Here is a 6,198-nt window from a genome sequence, read left to right as displayed (position 1 = left end):
CACTATACTTTCTCAGGCTTTTATGCTCACAGTCAGGCTGGTTTTCTTTAGCTCTTATTGTGGTTCGAATATCCCCACAAAAACTTGTGATGAAATTCAACCTCCAACATCAAATATTAATGCTATTTGGAGATAGGCCCTTTGGGAGGTGAAGAACATAAGATATGGTCATAAGAGTGGGACCTTCGTGATAATTACTGGCTTTGTAAGAAAAGGGAGAGAGAGACCTGAGCTGGCATACTTGTTCTATCTCAGCATATGATGTCCTGTGCCACTTTGGGCCTCTGCAGAAACTTACCATCAACTAGAAGTCTTTCACCATACATGTCTTCCACATGGAATTTTCAGTCCTTAGAACCATGAGCAGAATCAACTTTTTTTGCTATAAATTACCCAATCTATCACATTCATTTACAGTAACTAAGTGACTTCCCTCTTGAGCCAAAGAAAGCAATGATCTTTCTTCTCTGAGCCCACAGATGTCTCCTTGCTGCTCCAGATCAAAGTTATTCACAAGTTCCTAAATTCTTTCACTCAGCCGGCACTTCTCAGAATCTACCCAGAAAAATTTGAATAGGTTTTTCTCTCTGCCTGAGATGCAGCATCATACATACTACAAAGCTCAGCCTCCAGTCTTTGTGTTTCCCCTAAACTTGCTTTGATGAGCTATCTCTCCTATTGTTTTTTTTTTTTTTTTTTTTCTTCACCAGATGTCCCTTTCATGAGACTGGCTAATAAGGTGCTGCCATCTTAATTGACCTCTCAGAACTTCACTTTCCTTTCAGTAGTCTCATGGTCTCTCAAATCCCCACTGTTTCTTCACAATTACCCAGCCAGCATCAGTAGTCCACTTGCATTCTTCTTAGCTTAGAAATACCACAAGCATTAGCATAGTAAAGCCCAATTACATCTGCATACCTTTCCTAATATTGCCTTTCCCTGGCAAGTCCTTTTATCTCAACTGCCCTGAGGTGGAGGAGGTGATGGGGGAACTAAATGACTTTGGAAACATTTGGCCTTTGTTTACCTTACTAAGTCATTTCAAGGGAAGTTTGTATGATCTGCTTTAAATTTATGATGATCTGAGGCACTGTAAACTGTTAATAACTGCAAACAGGTTAGAAAGATATTTATATTCAGACCTACCTGGCTTTTAGTCTTTATTTAGCTAAACTTGGTTTAGGCTTGGTTTAAACTTGGGATAGTCAGGAACCCTTCAAATCTTCAGATTCGTGTGAAAAAGGGAGAGAGAGACACTTATTAACAAATGTTACGAGGTTCCATCTTTTTTTCCAGGGTTTTTGTGTTATTTTAAAGAGGAATAAGTGACATACTCAAAGATTTGACTCTACAAAGATTTAAGAAGGCTACAATTTGGAGGTGAACTTTGGAACAAGGCATTGCCACATGTTTCTGACATGATACCATATAGATAACCCCTTTCTAACTAATTAATGCAGATAGCGCTGCTATTAAGGACCTCACTAGCCACTCTTTCCCATCCATATCATTTCCTGTCATTGTTAAACAAATAAGTTTTTGCAGTTTTCCTTACTGAAGTCTATGTTTCTAACTATAAGATATTTGAAATAAGTATTTCAAAATTTTGAATTTGAGGCTTTTTGTGAAATTGACGATATTAACTCATTCAACAATCAAGCTAACGCTCCAAATGTAGAAGATGCTATTACTCTGATTACTTTAAGATTCCTGTAGTGATGGTTGTAATTCTCTGCCCAGAACCTACTCCATATCTTCTGGCAATAGATTCTGTGGTCTTGACCACACAAATGGGTCCATGAACGAAGCTAAACCCATAATATTAATATTAAAATGTAGGAAATACTACCCCAAAGTACAATGCCTTGAAAATTGAGAAAACAGCTGAAGGAAGGATACTCTCCTTTTCCCTTGCCCTTCTTTCCTGAAGCAGACCATAAAACCCTAGAAGGATGCTCTGACTTCTTACTTCTCTCTCCCCTGAAGACTCTCATATGATATATACCTACACTATACCTGGAGGAGCAGAATATCTTTATCTCTGAGGACACAGAGATGCCAAGACCCTAAACAACAAGGCCTTGGTAATTCCCCGTAAGTTAATATTGCTAGATCATATTTTTTTTTCCTCCACTGAAAATCCAATTGTCCCTGTTTCTTTGGGTCTTCATGTCATGTAAAGCTCACATTAAGTAATGTGTAAGTTCTTCAAATCCTCCTCTACCTTATGTTATTAGGGTCTCAGACATGAACCTTTTAACAGGTAAGAGATCCTTTCTTTACTACGTTGCCCAACTATCTGGGGACTGGAGTCTGGTCTAGGATAGACACATACCTCATGCACCGTCCTGCTCCAGGATATTGCTGAATAAAAGAAAGAGATATCATCTCTTTCCTCTCCCATGGCTGAACATCTGGGAAGTGAGTTCGGAGTAATTGTTCCTTTTCATATGGAGAAAACTTGTCCTTATTAGGAAAAAAAAGAGAAAAAGAGATTAAAAGGTGAAAGAAGAAGAGAAGTTGTAAAGGCAGAGAGACAGAGCCTTTACAACATCACAGATGATGGATCTAGTTGTTTTTGAGACCAATGCCGACTTTTCTGTGATATGTTCCATGAGCAATAACATTTTCTTTGCTTTGAGAATTTCATTACTTACAAGTTTTTACTTGAAAGAGCTTTTCTTTTCTTTTTTAACTCTCATTAGTAAAATTTTCATCATCTTCTCTCAGCTCTTTAAGAAGAATCATCCCCCCACCAAAATAAACAGACTGGTCCCCACCATAGGAATCTACTCATAACCCTGAGGGAGAGATGAACTCTATCCTTTCTTACCAATCTATTTTTCCGTCTCCTCACATTTTTTTCTGCAATCTTACTTCAATGATTTACCCTATCTGTCACCTCTTCCTTTCCTTAGGTGTTTACATCTTAATCCTCAAACTTTATTTCATCTAATCTAAAAAGAAAGACCTTTCTTTTACCTTACTTGTTGATGCATTGATATACCATGTCAGGACGTGATAGGCTAAGCTGAAAAAAAAAAATCAGTATCTCAGAGGAAACAACAAAGGTTGATTTCTGGCTCATACTCTCGTACTGAGTATGCTATAGGGACAGGTTAACTCTCCCAGAAAAATGTGGCAACTCGATGTTCCAAACAAAGAATGTTCCACTATATTGTAATTGTACATTTAGTGTATATCACCCCCACTGTTAGCATCAGACGGGGAAGAGAAGGATGAAGAATTGCACAATTCCTTCAGCTCAACATTGATACATGTCACATTTGCAGATATTTATAGGCCACAGCAACTGTTACATCATGGCTAACTTAAGGATTCTCTTTGGGGAGGAAGATAATTGTATATGGGTGAGTAGCAGATGTTTCCACCACATCTCTCTCTTTTGTTTCAGCACTAGCATTCTCAGAACATTAAGCCATAACCAATGTTAATTTTTTCACAAACACTCAATCCTTAACTCCTAGTAAATTTGCTTCACTTGCAGTCTAAATGTTGGGTATAATTCTGCTGCAAGATGGAGTTCTACTCTTTGTATCTTCTTTTTAGGACCTAGGTGAAAGGGGCATCTCCCATACTTCTTCTTAGACATGACATGCTTCATATTTGCTTACCTGCCGTTCATTAGCCAAAGTTATTATACTCTTTCCATCAGAGACATAAAAGATCACATAGCAATGACTGAGGGCTCTCCCACAAAGAAGTAGATTTAGATAATTGTGAACAATAATGCAGTCCTACCATTCCTCCGGCCCTGCTCTTGGTTCCTTTCTTGTTCTTCTCACACTTTCTTATGTAGGACCCTTTCTCTTAATGATTTCAACCAGGACATCCATACAGATTTCATATAAATTTCAACTATTTCTCTGTTCATTTAAAATATCAAATACTCTGCTAGAAATTAGAATTACCTGAATTTCAATTCTCATTACCACCTCATGAGACAAGCCTCAAATGTACTCCTTAGGTAAATACTATTCCCCAGTATTGGGGCTCAGAACACAATACCCTAGAATATGTTACCTTGGCACACTGAGTACTTTGAACTGAAGAGAATGGAAGGGTCTCACAACGAAGGTCTCCTTGACTTTCTCTTGCCCTCCTTCCTCCCACTCCTCCTCTTCCTCCTAGCCTGATGTGACTCATATACACAAGGATGCCTCTTTCAAGATGGGTCCTGGAAACTAGAACTTCTTTCCTCTAAAGCAAGCCATAAAGCCTAGAGAGGTCATTCTGTAACGTACCTACTCGAGTAGGTCAAAAGTAGAAAGGTCTTGCCCATATATAAGGTAAGGAGGTGCGGAAGGCTACATAGAGAAGCCAAGAAGAATCTGAACCAACAGGCTTTAGTAAGTTCTTCCCATTTATGTTTTCTTTTGTTGCTGTAGATAGACACAAAACCTCTATGTAGTTACTTAATTTTATGTGGTACTGAGGATGGAACCCAGTGTCTCACACATGCCAGGAAAGTCCTCTACCAGTGAGCCACAATCCTCGCCCCTCTTCACAGTTTTATTACCATTTTTGTCCAATCATGCTTCCATCAAACTACCCATTTCTTCTCTCATATTTAGGATAAAAATAGTTTTACCTGGTTCTTTGAGTCTTCATTTCTAAGGGTTTACATGATCACATAAAACTTTGTTAATTAGGACACTGAGGCTTAGGGGTTAAATAAATCTGATATGCTTTTTTTCTTGCTAACCCATCTTCTGTTATAGAAGTGTCAGTCATGACCCTTGTGATGGATAGGGAAACCTTTTGCCCCTAAAATATAATTCATTTTTTGTCTGAGGTACACTATTTTTCTGACCCATTCTATGCCATATATCCTCAGTGTCATTCTTAAATTTTAATTCTTTTTCTCTTCTACATCTGCTAAGTTTCCAAGCATTGTCCATTATCGTTAATAACAAAACTAATGCTTTGTATCTTTCCATTATCTGTAGTTACTCTGATCTATATAGTTTCCTCCTGGGCTTATATAATATTCTTCCTATTGGCATAACTTAAACCACAGAAATTTCATCCTAAGTGTTTGCCCTTAAGAATTCAAACACACATGAAGAGAGAAGTTACAGAATCTTTACTTCAGAATTGATTGGAATAGTAAAATCTGGAAAATATATATATGTTCAATCCTCAAGAAAACAGAAAAATAAATTCTGGTATTTGTATATTATGTAATTATGTAATTATGACATGGATGTTTTTCACAATAAAAAGTTAGCTAAACTAGCAGCATTACCATCATATATTAAACTTTCTTTGGATAAATATTTTAAGACTTGAAAAAAATAAAGCCATTATTTAATAAAATAATTTAGTGAAAGTATTTTTACAAAGCATGGAATTCATAAATGCCAATGAATTGCTCATCAGAGGATATGAAATAAAGGTAAGAAGAGGACTGTACCTAGAAAAGGGACAGATTTCAACTGTTTTTATACTGTTTTATTTCTTAAGGTGAATTGTGGGTACACAGAAAATTTTGTTGGTTTATTTTTTATTCTTCAGAATTTTAACCTGTCATAAATACATAATATACTCTTTTTTAAATGTCTCCTAATTAATCTTGCCTTTTTAGGCTCTACCCATCTCAAAACATTCTGCATGTTTGTGAGAATAATCTTTCTAAAATACCATTCTGTTCCATCTTCTATTTTCAAGTCTCCACAAATTCTGTAGCATCTATAAATAATCTCCACACTCATTACCTGCCATTCCGTGCTTCTTAGAAATTGGAGCCATCCCTGTCTCTATTTGCTTACTTTTTTGCCTGAAATGTCCTCCCCATTCCTGCCTGTTTAGTCAGATCTCAGTTTCTCAATATCTGGTCCGAATTTATTGCCCTAGAGGGTAGACAAGATGGCCCTTTGTTTTGCAGAGGGCTATTCCTTTATATATACTCTTTGACCCTTTTTCTCCCATGTCCTCTGGGAATATGTTCCATCAATTTTCCCTTTGTCTTTTAACTTAATATGTCTTCCAGTATCTACCTCAATACCTGCTTTATCAAGTCTTCCCACCCAGTCAAACCTATAGGATGGACATCTACCATTTTGTATTCTCAGCATAATTTTTAGGTATTTCAAGAATTGTGAAGGATCAACAATTTTACCCCATTTGAAAGTGAGTGGTTAGTTTGCCTCATAGATATCTATAATATTTTCATAG

This window comes from Marmota flaviventris, chromosome 8, assembly GCF_047511675.1.
Source record: "Marmota flaviventris isolate mMarFla1 chromosome 8, mMarFla1.hap1, whole genome shotgun sequence".
Lineage (NCBI taxonomy): Eukaryota > Metazoa > Chordata > Mammalia > Rodentia > Sciuridae > Marmota > Marmota flaviventris.
Note: the sequence above shows the minus strand (reverse complement) of the source record.